This window comes from Triturus cristatus, chromosome 12 (assembly GCF_964204655.1).
Source record: "Triturus cristatus chromosome 12, aTriCri1.1, whole genome shotgun sequence".
In the NCBI taxonomy this organism is placed as follows: Eukaryota; Metazoa; Chordata; class Amphibia; order Caudata; family Salamandridae; genus Triturus; species Triturus cristatus.
In genome coordinates this window covers 11,032,430-11,046,707 of record NC_140595.1, presented here as the reverse complement: position 1 = coordinate 11,046,707, position 14,278 = coordinate 11,032,430, and positions in this window count along the sequence as shown.

Here is a 14,278-nt window from a genome sequence, read left to right as displayed (position 1 = left end):
GTGCAGTCTTTTATAAAAAGACGCACGCAAAGGCCAATCGCGTAGCACAAAAGGATCCATTTCTGAACCCCAGACAAAAGGACTCTCGCCTGCGCGAGCCCTCCTGCGCAGTGCAACGCAGGTCGTGAGACCTAAAAACTGCTGTAAACAAAGGCTTTTCTCTCTCCATCTTCCTTAGACATGGGTTTCTTGATTTTTGTTCTGGACTGGGGGCTCTCCTCTGGTGCTGTGGCACCTTAGGGTATAGTGCGCTCTATAAGTTCCAACAACATAACATAACATATCATAACATAACATAACATAACATAGGGCGATGAACAAAGTTAGAAACCTGCCTCCAAATCATAGTTTATCTTAAGTTCTCTTAAGTGCTTTCTTCCATTGCTTTGGTATTTCGATGTCAGGCTCTCCAGATAGCTCCCATACAGTATTATACTCAAACAAAAGAAGGGCTGATGGACCTTTAAATCAAGCCTTTGTTTTGGGCCCAGCTGTACCTGTGAAGAAGGCACCCTGGCTGCCTGCACGTTGTGGCTCCAAACAAAATGCAGACAATGTGCGTGAGCTGCTGAAGAGTGTCCTGGTTTCGGCCAATGACACCAGGACACATTCAGCATGTTTCCTGGACCATCCTAGATCTGGCCAGAAATAGCTGCCAGAACCGGGATCCTTCTACTTTCCATCCCTGGGCCCGAGGGCCCCTGTTGCACAGATAATGGTGCACACCACAGTTCACTCTCACATGAAACCTTAGGCTACTGGGAGGGGCTCGTGCAAACTGACACCATCCCAGGTGGCGAGACATGACCCCCACCTAGGTGAGGGAAGTGACTCCAGCCCAAGTGATGAGATTGGGGTCCAGCCCTGGTGTGGAGGTCTGACCCCACCGAAGCGCAAGTGGAGAGATCAGACTCCAACCCAGGTGGAGAAACATGACCCTCACCAAAGTGGAGAGATCTGACCGCCAACGACGTGGGGAGACCTAACCCCAGCCAGGTGGAGAGGTCTGACTCCAGCCCAGGTTGAGAGATGATCTGACCACAGCCAGGTGACAGCTGTGAGCCTCCTTTGCTGCCCCCCCCCCCCACCCCTCACAGCCTGGCTTACAGATGGGCAGGGGCTGTGGCTGTCGCTGGGGGCATCCTGGGCCTGTAACGTGCAGAAACGAGCTGCCTTCACTGCAGCGAGGAGCGAAAACCCACTTAGAGGGAACATGAAACCGCAGATGAAGTGCGGCTTAACAAGTGAGAGCTGCGGTCCAGACAGGAAGACCGTCTGTGCAGAGAACCACCAGAGACCAGGGCAGGCTGTCATGGACCACCGCAGACCACCACAGAGCATCAGAGGACATCACACACCACCACAGACTAGTACAGACTGGAGTACCACAAACCACCGCAGAGCATCAGAGGACATCACACACCACCACTGACCAGTACACACTGGAGTACACAGACCACCGCAGAGCATCAGAGGACGTCACACACCACCACTGACCAGTACACACTGGAGTACACAGACCACCGCAGAGCATCAGAGGACGTCACACACCACCACAGACCAGTGCAGACTGTCATGGACCACCGCAGACCACCACAGAGCATCAGAGGACATCACACACCACCACTGACCAGTACAGACTGCCATGGACCACCGCAGACCACCACAGAGCATCAGAGGACATCACACACCACCACTGACCAGTACAGACTGCCATGGACCACCGCAGGCTATCACAGAACATCAGAGGACGTCACACACCACCACTGACCAGTACACACTGGAGTACACAGACCACCGCAGAGCATCAGAGGACGTCACACACCATCAAAGACCAGTACAGACTGCCATGGACCACCGCAGAGCATCAGAGGACATCACACACCACCACAGACCAGTACAGACTGGAGTACCACAAACCACCGCAGAGCATCAGAGGACATCCCACACCACCACAGACCAACACAGATTGCCATGGACCACCGCAGGCTATCACAGAACATCAGAGGACGTCACACACCACCACTGACCAGGGCAGGCTGTCATGGACCACCGCAGACCACCACAGAGCATCAGAGGACGTCACACACCACCACTGACCAGTACACACTGGAGTACACAGACCACCGCAGAGCATCAGAGGACGTCACACACCATCAAAGACCAGTACAGACTGGAGTACACAGACCACCGCAGAGCATCAGAGGACGTCACACACCACCACAGACCTGTACAGATTATTATGGACCACCGCAGGCTATCATAGAACATTAGAGGGCGTCACACACCACCACAGACCAGTATAGACTGCAATGGACCAACATAGACCAGCACAGAGTATCAGAGGACGTCACACACCACCACAGACCAGCACAGATTGTCATGGACCACCTCAGGCTATCACAGAACATCAGAGGACGTCACACACCACCACTGACAAGTGCAGACTGTCATGGACCACCACAGGTCACCACAGAGCATCAGAAGACGTCACACACCACCACAGACCAGCACAGATTGCCATGGACCATCGCAGGCTATCACAGAACACTAGGGGACGTCGCACACCACCACAGACCAGTGCAGGCTGTCATTGACCACTGCAGATAACCACAGAGCATCATAGGACGTCACACACCACCACACCACCACAGACCAGCACAGATTGTCATGGACCACCACAGGCTATCACAGAACACCATAAAACGTCGCACACCACCACAGACCAGTGCAGGCTGTCATTGACCACTGCAGACAACCACAGAGCATCATAGGACGTCACACACCACCACACCACCACAGACCAGACAAGATTGTCATGGACCACCACAGGCTACCACAGAACACCAGTGGACGTCGCACACCACCACAGACCAGTGCATGCTGTTATGGATCACCACAGAGCATCAGGGGACGCCACATACCACCACAGACCAGCGCAGACTTCCAGTAATACAGACCACCACAGACCGTCACGCTGTATTCTGCAATGTAGTGTTTGGACACTGATCTCTTAACCTAAACCCCTGGACGCCCCTCCCCTGCTTTGAACCCCTAAGTTCATGTTTTGGCCCCCAGGTCGCCCTGATCGATGTATTAATAATCTGGGCCCCAATTTTTAAAGTTGAGGCTCCTGTTGACAACACTCCGCTGCACCCCCCTTGGTCGCCCGCCGTTAACCCCTCTTATTTTGGTGAACGGTTTGCCAAAGCTCACGGTAATGATATGTATGTAAATCAGACACAAGCCAGTGCTTTCTGCTACACATGGACTGGTTCCAGATGCCATTGGACACATGTTTGATATATTAAACATCGATCACTTGGGTGGTTTGGAGCACCTGTGTGATTGGTTCATTCCCCATTGGCCAGCCTGCTGCATCATTGCATCTGTGAGGAACTTTGTTCATTGAGCTTTTAAGTGTAAATTCCGGCCAGTTTTAACCCTGCATTAGAACGGTAGCAACAACAATCATTCATGCTTTTTGTCCTGAAAAAGACCCTTACTAAGACCTGCGGGTCGAAACGTTGATGCGTCGCACCAACAGGCTGCCATGCCACCGGAGCCTCACACTCTACAGCACCTTCTGGTTTTCTTCTCTAATCTCATGTATTGGAATCATATTTTTTCCATCTCTTTCTCTCCCATTGAACACTGCATTGTCGACACTTGAAGTCCCTCATGTCAGCAGCCATGATATTAATTTGTATTTAGTGAACACATTTTGATCAAATTGCCTTTTAAAATAAATTGGCTTCTTGGATCACCCACGGCCCCTTTCTGCGTTCTTTTTGTTCCTTTAATAGTGACCATTACTGGCAAATATTTAGTCGGTGGCAGAACTAAGATGAAAATTGAATTTTGTGTTGAGGCCTAGCCTCAATACAGTTTTAACTGTCTTGCCAGACTCATGTCGTCAAATAAAAAATCAAGCCAATGAGGACTCTTCTTTGTCCCAGTAAGAATCATATTTTCCTTTGATGTGCATTAAATGCAAAAAGGGATTTTATACCTGTTTTAAGTAGAACTGCATGCCAGAACACACCAAAGCTGCATATTAAAATTATAATATTGCAATTGTTGTTCTTTTATTTGCATGTTTATTACAAGGATATGGCCTCAACTGTTAGGCAGTGGCACAATTATTTTCTTTTTGGGTCTCGGGTAGACAATGCATGCGCTGTCTCTTTGAGATATTTTGTTTACTGCTGGGGGGCTTGGAGCACTTCCATTACTTACCATTGGTGCACTTCAAAGCAACTCTCGACTGCTTGCTTTCTGCTGGTCAGTTTTGTGGTTGGCAATTCCCTCTTCTTGCATGTGTCCCTCCCCTGGAGCATGGCCCAAGTACTTGTGTCCTTACACTGCTTGCATTTTTGGGATCTATTTTTCTCTTTTCTTTTGGTTGAGTCACTCTACAGAGTGCATCTTTTTTAGCTGGCTCTGTTGTTTGCTTGTTGTTTTAAGCTGTCCAGCTTAACGTAGTCTCTCCTGTGAGTACTCGCTATCTATAAACAGGCCTTTAGATCTTGTTCTTATCTTCTGTCATTGTTCAGGCTTTAGGATGTTATCTTTTCTAGCTCACAACAAAAATGAACTGTGTTGATATTTCAGAATACATCAGAATGAGAACAGTAGAAATTAACACATTTTTTTGTAGTTCTAAAGTGTGGAGGAAACAAATGTTTTAATATGTTCAAAACAAATCAATACACTTGGTGATGACTGCAGGAAGCTGGGTTTCTGTTGCAGTAATACCCCCCCCACTTTTTGCCAGATTTCTGATTCACTTTGACTTGATGTCCCCTGGGCCCCTGCCAATCAGGTTCCCAGGGCCTGTGTTCTTTCCCAAAACTGTACATTGGTAGTCACAATTGGCACGTGTCTGGCCGCATGTAAGTCCCTTGTAAAAGGTACTATGGGTATCAAGGGCACTGTGACCAGGGAAGGCCTCTAAAGGCTGCAGCACATATTGTGCCACCCTTAGAGGTCCTGTACCTTAACACACACACACACACTGCCATTGCAGGCTGCATGTTTTGCTGTAGAGAAAAGTGAAGAGTCGACATGGCACACATACCTGTGTGCCATGCCTGCAACCCACTGCCTATGATACAGGTAAGAAACCCCACTAGCTGAGTGCACTATGCCACTGGTGAGGACACAGTTGCATGAGCACTCCACCCCTACAGTGTCTAAGTCCATTCTTAGACATTGTAAGTGCAGTGCTGCCATAAAGAGTATATGGTCTGGGAGTTCGTCCTTACGAACTCCATAGCACCATAATGGCTTCACTGAAATCTGGTAGAAATCTTCTCAGCATAATAAACTCACACTGATGCCAGTGTGGGATTTAGTATGAATTCACAGGGCATCTTAGAGATGCCCCCTGAAATATGACCAGCCTCTGGTGGGTTCCCTGACTGGTACACACCAGCCTGCCACCAGGAGACATGTTTCTGGACCCCTGGGGTGGGAGCCTTCGCTCCCTGAGCCGTGAAACAAAGGGGCATATCAGCAGCAGCCGTCGATAATTATTGCTAAGCGCGCTTAGTGCAAGGATAATTATCGCCGGCTATCGCTGGATTTTATCACAGAAATAGCGTGCTATCAGCAACGCTTATCTCCAATGCGATAAAAATCCAAGCGCTGGCTGCAAAATGTGTGATTATCACTGGAAATCCAGCGATAATCGCACAAACATAGGCGATAGCTTGTTGATAAGGCAGGGCAGACTTAGCCATAATATCCACCTTCCATTGGCTAAGTCAGATTGAAAGCAGGCGTAATGAAACCTGCGATAAGTGCGGTTAGCGCTACTTTTCTTATCGCTATGCAGGTTAGCGTGCAGCTTGATAATTGGAGAAATGTCGGTTAGCGACATTTCTCACGTTATTTTGGTCAGGAACGCCCACTTTGCATCTCATTAGAGATTGAAAGCTGGGCGTTAAGGTAAATGGCGTTGAGGCATGGATACACGCGTTAGCGTGTCCTTGCTGATAGTGCGATAACATAATCGCCGCTTTTTCGTCCGAAAACGGATGCTAAAGCGGCGATAATTTTATCGTGGGCCTTGATGATATGCCCCATAGTCTTTCCTGGGCAGAGGTGTTCACACCTCCCCTAGGTCAGGAAGAGCCATCTGTGGCAGGGGAGCCTTTGTAACGCGACCCCCTGCCTCCTGCTATCAGGAGCAGGCCCCCTTCCTGTCTCACCCCCTTTTCGGCAAGAAGACAGGCGGGAAAAATTAGAGCAACCCAGAAGGAGTGCCCACCTCTGCCAACCCCATCCCTCAGGTGGGGAGGTGAAGCCCACTCTTCTGCGCCCGCCATCTTCAAATGGAAGGCACTCTCCAATCAGGATTAGGGATTGTGCCCCCTCCCCCATGTGGGGTGAGCACACCGAGGATGTAGTCACCCTAAGGTCAGTAGCCCATTGGCTACTGACCTCGAGACCCCTACAAACCCCCCCTAAATACAGTATTTAGGGGGCAGCCCTGAACCAAGAATTCAGATTCCACCAACCTACAAAGAAGAAGGGCGATAGAAAATGCCCAGCAGAGGAGACTACAGAGAACAACTGACTTGGCCCCAGTCCTACCGGCCTGTCTGCAGTATACAGAGATCCTGCACCAAAAGTCACCTTGTCCTGCAGCCAACAACCTCCAGAACCCCTTGGAGGACTGACTGCCTTCAACAAAGACCGGCTCTCCTGTGAACAGCAGCCCTGTTCAAAAGAATCAGCAAAGAAAGAGTCCGAGCCTGATGAGGACAAAGAAACCCGACGCCTGGAACCACCACTGCACCTGACGCCTAGGGCCCAAGTCTGAGTGGCCCACCGGTCCCAGCGAGGTCCCTCGGCACACTAGAGTCCAACTTCACTGTGGGTTGACCCTTCAAGGATTCCCGAACGTCGCCTGCAGCCTCTGTACAGAGACACCCCCCCAACTGTGAGTGACTCGGCAAGGTGCAATCTGACCTCAAAATGCACCCCTGCATCCGGCCGCCCTGGGCCCTGCAGAAGAGGACCTGAGGTGCACCTATATCCTCGAGGCCTCCAACTTAACTGCCCAGTTGTTAGTTCCTCCCAGAAGACTTTCTTGACCGAGCCTGCAGCCAAAACCCCAAAACGGCAACTACCATTGAAAACAACCAGGCACCAAACGTGAAATCAGCACCCTGCACCCGGCTGCCCCTGTGCCACTGTGGGTGCACCTTGAGTGCTATAGCGGATCCCCCTTTGCACTGAGCTAAACCCTAGGAGCTTTGCTCCCTCAAACTTATGGGCTGCTCGTGAGCAGCCACCAACCGGAGGCCCCCTATCCCTCATTGGATAACATTGGGCCTCAGCACTCTGCACCCGGCCGCCCTAGTGCCGCTGAGGGTGCTTTGAGAGTGCATCCTCGACCCTGGGGGAACCCTGGTTCTAACCCCAGAATACCAACTCCAAAACCTAAGTACTTACCATTAAACCGATAACCTGGTTTTCTTCCATAGGACTGCATTGACTCCCTTCTTGTGAAAATTGTTCTGTGTGGAGTTGGTTTGTATGAAACCATAAGAAACTGCAAATGCACAAAAACTGATTTACTTACCTTTTATCTAGGAAATGTCCCAGTGTGATATCTAGGCATATCACACTGAGTAAAAAAAGTAACTTAAAAAGTAATCTGAAAAGTAACATGCAAAGTAATCTCAATAATAACTGAAAAGTAATTCCAACTGTTTTATGAGGCTTACCTGTAACCACTCCAACTGCATTCAACTGCATTCAAACTGTATTTAACTGCATTTTTCTTGCAAAGTGCTATTACACTATTACACTTATCTGTACCAGGCCTGGCTTGGTTCTAGAAAATAAAATACAACTAAATAATATTTTTGATACAAACCAAATTGGTCTGAGTTCAGTCTATGATTGTGTGACATCATTTGCTGCCTGAGTGTGTACAACACTACTCTCTGATAAAGCCTTATTGCTCGCCCACACTACCACAAATAGAGAGTGAGGTGCTATCTAACTATAGCTCTGCCTACCTTTGGGGTTCCACTGGACTCTGTGTACACTATACCTTACTTCGGTATTGTATATACAGAGCCAGCTCCCTACAATGACGTTTCCACACGTTATCATTTGTGTGCCGTAAAACTGTATGTCTGTGCAAATGCAATAGTCATTTCAATTGGAAATGTATCGTCAGTGATGGCAGCGCAATAGCACACCGTGCATACTCCACACTAGGCCACTCCACTTTACACTACTCCTCTCTACAACACTCTACACAACCTCACTCTACAACACTCTGCTCCACTCTATGCCACACAACACCATGGCATGCCACTCTACATCACTCCCCTCCATTCTACCCCACTCCACTCCAATCTACCTTAACCCAATGTACCCCACTCCACTCCACTATACCCCACTCCGCTTTGCTACAATCTACCCCACTCCCCTCTACCATTCCAATCTACCATACTCTGATCCACACAACCTACTCCAGTCCAATCTACCCACTCTGCTCAGACCTACCCCACTCCCATCTACCCTACTCCACAATACCCCAATCTCCCCGCTCCACTCCACCCTACTCCAATCCACCCCATCTAGCCCCATTCTACTCCACTCCAATCTAGCCCGTTCCACTCTACCCCACCCCATCTCACTCCACTTCACTTCAATCTATCCCACTCCAGCCCAATCTACCCCACTCCAAGCTAACCTACTCCACATCACTCCAAACTACCCCACTGAAAATTGCTCCACTCCAATCTTCCCCAGTGTACCCCATTCCACTCTACCTCAATCTATCCCACTCCCTTCCAATCTACCCTATTAAAATTCACTCAATCTACCCCACTCCAATCTATCCCACTCCATTCCAATGTACCCCACTCACTCCAACCTACCTCTTTCTATTCCAATCTACCCTACACTAATTCACCCAATCTACCCCACTCAAAGTACCCCACTCCACTCCAATCTGCCCCACTCCAGTCTACCCCCAATCCACCCCACTATTCTCCAATCAAACCCATTCCAATCTACCCAAGTATATCCCACTACACTGTACTCCAATCGACTGCACTCCTATCTACCGCAATCCACCAAATCTACCCCACTCCACTCCAATCTACCTCATCCCATTCCACTCCAATCTACCCCACTTCACTACATTCTACCCCATTCCACTCCAATCTACCTCACTCTTCTCAATCTACCCCACTCTCCACCACTACAATCTACCCCACGCTAGTCTATCTCACTGCCCCAATATACATCACTACAATCTGCCCACTCTACCCCTACTCCACTCTAAATCAATCTACCCACTCCGTGCTACCCCAATCTACCCCACCCTGCTCTAAACCAATCTACCCCACTTCATGCCACCCCAAACTCCCCACTCCAAGCTACTCTTAACCAACCTACCCCACTCCACACTACCCGTCTACCCCACTCCACACTACTCCAATCTAACCCACACAATGCCACTAACACTTAGCCATGCTGAACAGCAGCCACACTGGTCTACAACATGGGAAAAATGAATATGTCACGTTACTTGCATGCTTTTTTTACGCATGCCATTACAACGCGGTCATTACAACGACCGCGTTGTAACAACGCATGCCATTACTCCGCAAGTCGGAACAACGACCTGCTCTAGGGGGGGCTCTGGATGTTGGAATAGTATAATTTACTATTCTAACTCCTGTCTGTTGAACAGTAGGGAAGGTGTTGGATTTTTAATCAAACGCCTTCTGACCCCTAGAGCAAGGCATTGTTCCGACTTGCGGAGTAATGGCATGCGTTGTAACAACGTTGTGATGGCATGCGGTGTTCCGGTTTCATGGTAAACGATGTTTACTGTGAAAAACACATTGCCAAAGCCAATTGTTCTAGTATAGGTGAGACCTACTGGCTTTGCCAATGCTTGTTTTTTTTGTTTTTTTTTTGCATATGCTTGCAATAAACAAATTAAAATAATTTCCGTTGGAACATCTAGGGCAGAGGAAGACTATTGGCATTCCTAATTCTTGTTGCAATTGTCTCCAGAATGAATGCTGTGTTTTTGCTCCTACTGTTCACCCACTCCCACCGGGGATGCAGGGGGCCCTGTCAGGACTGGTTTATTTGTGAAGCTCCGTCGTTACTCTAACCAGGGTCCCGCTCCTGAACTGTGTCTTTGTAAGTGCAACCAGAGGGGGCGCTCACACTCAACCTACCTGCTTTATAGATTTTTGTGAAACATACGTTTCTTTAAAAACATTTTTTTATTAAAGTGCGTTGTAAAACCTGTTGGCCCAATATTTCCCATATCCGCTTGGGGGGCTCCCTCAAAGCCCCTGGTGAGATGTATGGCACTGGCGTGTTACGGCTGCTCATGTCATGGAAGGTGGGGCTGGTGGGCGCTCCCCCTCAGGTTTCACGTTCACCAGCCCCACTCCGCACCGGGTGCACCCCCTCTCACGAGCCAAGTTACCCAACGCTGGGAGTTGGGGAGTTACACAAGGGGAACTGCGTGTTCCTCTTCACAGAGGCGAAGGGCCTGACCACACACCATCACTCCAACTGCTGCCTTGGGAAACACGCTGATTCACCAACCGTCTGGTCTGTAGCACGGAAAGGTGGGCCTTTCGATTCCCAGAAAGACACCCAGATATGCTCTCGTACTCAGGGGCACGCCGCCATGCCCCCCCTCCCCCCGCATTAGTGCACAGGTGCAAGGAAGTCAAGGTGCTTCCCCTGCTCTCCCCTGCAGGTTACGACACAGGGAATCAAGGGGCCAACCAGCTTTGTGGTCACTGGCATGCTGGCACACAGATACTTTATGTGTTGCTCTGGTCACCCCAGGAGGGAAGGGTATGCCCAGACGTGGGTCCCGTGCTCACTGTGCCACTGGATTCAAGCTAGCCTGGCTGATGAGGGGTGTTACCCCGAAACGGCTCTCAGGATGCTTGTTTCCGGTCCAGGGAGGACCTGGCTTGGCAGTTCGGGCTGGACTGTTCCCATGAGGCACAGGGTCAGACTGATTTGCATATGGCTGGGTTCAAACTGGAATGGCGTGTTGAGCAAAAAAACGATGGATTTAGTCCAAGATCTCTGTACTGGGGTGAATGTATGACATTGTTCAGAGTTCCATCCATCATCTTTTTTGTGTTGCTATAGCCACACTGATAGAGGGCATCCTCTGGCACTCAACATGGCACTGCTTGGCATGCTGCCACACAGGTTCTCTAGGACCCAACCAGCATTGTGGCCACTGGCATGCTGCCACAGTTATACAGGGCATCCACTGCCTTGAATGGCACAGCTTGGCATATTACCATAAAGATTTGTTAGGTCTAGAGAAAACCAGTCAGCCTTTGCCGTGCGTGCTAGCACAAATATATATTCAAAAGATGCATTTAATCGGCTTGTTTCTCTTCTTCCATGAACTATACAGACACAGGGGACCCAGGTCCAATGAGTGTGTACTACTGAAGTAAGCACAACACAGAGGCAGGGAATTCCTCCAGGGCATGCTACTGTAGAGACGCATGTCATCTAAACTCAAAGAGCACATCCCTCTCATGCATGCTACTGCTCAGAGACACAGGACCTGTCCTGACCTGGCCTCTTCCTCCCTGCCACGTGAACCATAAGGATACAGGGAATTCAGAACCTACCATGCCTTTACATGGTAACATGCAGATAAAGAGAACACAGGGCCAACCTGCATGGCCTACTGCAGTGCTGCCATCTCTTCATGCATGAACCCTGCATGTACAGGGCCCAGCTCACCTGTCCCTTGCATGTGTTGATATCTCCGGGTGGGAGATATACCAATGTGTTAGTGACAGCGTGTGTAATGATAAAACCTATTTTTATAAACACTGTGTGGTTTCTTTTCATCTAACCTACACTACAGATTAAAGTTGGTAAAACAAGCTGCTTTACACTCCTTCTGGACTAAGCCTGAAGGCTGCTCTCCATAGCTACCACTTAGAGAGCTTTCTAAGGGTGTCTAAGACCACTAAAATCACCATAAGGGTTGTCTGGATGAGTGCCGGGTGCGTCACTTAAATAAGTGTGCACAATATACTAACTTTGCCTCCTAAAGTCCGGCTTGACAACGCAGCTGTCGCCAAACAATGATGTGAGAATCACAAGGAGAGGGGCATTGGCTCCGCCCACATGTTGTGAGACCAAACTGCATGTTTTGATTGGTCAGAAGTTGTGTGCTTCCACAAAAAAAGTGCTTGCCCTCCACACAGCTGTGATCAGTTTATTTAATTACCAAGCTGGCCCAGGTTGAACATTCAGTTGCCCATACATGATTTTGTAATGCTATTAAACTGTCTTATATAACTAGATAACTTATGGTGTTTTTCTCTGTCAGTAGCACAGATGTGAGGAGGGCAGTCATTCACCAACATGAATGTTTAGGTCTGGCTTGACAGTGCGAGTAGCGAGGTGGCCTCAGGTGGTCACCTCGTAGTTGCCGGGTGGTATCACTGCATAAGGCTCCTGGGTGTTGAGGTGGTCTTGGGTGGTCACCGCTCAGGGGCTGGGTGTCTCAGAGCTGAAGGCTCCTGAGTGATGAGGTGGCCTCAGGTAGTTACCTCCTAGTTGCCGGGTGGTATCGCTGAAGAAGGCTCCCGGGTGTTGAGGTGGTCTTGGGTGGTCACCGCTCAGGGGCTGGGTGTCTCAGAGCTGAAGGCTCCTGAGTGTTGAGGTGGCCTCAGGTAGTTACCTCGTAGTTGCCGGGTGGTATCACTGCAGAAGGCTCCCGGGTGTTGAGGTGGTCTTAGGTGGTCACCGCTCAGGGGCTGGGTGTCTCAGAGCTGAAGGCTCCTGAGTGTTGAGGTGGCCTCAGGTAGTTACCTCGTAGTTGCCGGGTGGTATCGCTGAAGAAGGCTCCCGGGTGTTGAGGTGGTCTTGGGTGGACACCGCTCAGGGGCTGGGTATCTCAGAGCTGAAGGCTCCTGAGTGTTGAGGGGGCCTCAGGTAGTTACCTCGTAGTTGCCGGGTGGTATCACTGCAGAAGGATCCTAGGTGTTGAGGTGGCCTCGGGTGGTCACCTCATAGTTGCTGGGTGGTATCACTGCAGAAGGCTCCTGGGTGTTGAGGTTGTCTTGGGTGGTCAGCTCTCAGGGGCTGGGTGTCTCAGAGCTGAAGGCTCCTGAGTGTTGAGGTGGCCTCAGGTAGTTACCTCGTAGTTGCCGGGTGGTATCGCTGAAGAAGGCTCCCGGGTGTTGAGGTGGTCTTGGGTGGACACCGCTCAGGGGCTGGGTATCTCAGAGCTGAAGGCTCCTGAGTGTTGAGGGGGCCTCAGGTAGTTACCTCGTAGTTGCCGGGTGGTATCACTGCAGAAGGATCCTAGGTGTTGAGGTGGCCTCGGGTGGTCACCTCATAGTTGCTGGGTGGTATCACTGCAGAAGGCTCCTGGGTGTTGAGGTTGTCTTGGGTGGTCAGCTCTCAGGGGCTGGGTGTCTCAGTGCTGAAGGCTCCTGAGTGATGAGGTGGCCTCAGGTAGTTACCTCGTAGTTGCCGGGTGGTATCGCTGAAAAAGGCTCCTGGGTGTTGAGGTGGTCTTGGGTGGTCACCTCTCAGGGGCTGGGTATCTCAGAGCTGAAGGCTCCTGAGTGTTGAGGGGGCCTCAGGTAGTTACCTCGTAGTTGCCGGGTGGTATCACTGCAGAAGGATACTAGGTGTTGAGGTGGCCTCGGGTGGTCACCTCATAGTTGCTGGGTGGTATCACTGCAGAAGGCTCCTGGGTGTTGAGGTGGTCTTGGGTGGTCAGCTCTCAGGGGCTGGGTGTCTCAGCGCTGAAGGCTCCTGAGTGATGAGGTGGCCTCAGGTAGTTACCTCGTAGTTGCCGGGTGGTATCGCTGAAAAAGGCTCCTGGGTGTTGAGGTGGTATTGGGTGGTCACCTCTCAGGGGCTGGGTGTCTCAGAGCTGAAGGCTCCTGAGTGTTGAGGTGGCCTCAGGTAGTTACCTCGTAGTTGCCGGGTGGTATCACTGCAGAAGGCTCCTGGGTGTTGAGGTGGTCTTAGGTGGTTACCTCGTAGTTGTTGGTGGTATTGATGCAGAAGGCTCCTGGGTGTTGAGGTGGTTACCTCGTAGTTGCCGGGTGGTATCGCTGCAGAAGGCTCCTGGGTGTTGACGTGGTCTTGGGTGGTCACCGCTCAGGGGCTGGGTGTCTCAGAGCCGAAGGCTCCTGAGTGTTGAGGTGGCCTCAGGTTACCACCTCTCAGGTGCTGTGTGTCTCAGAGCAGAGGGCTCCCAGGT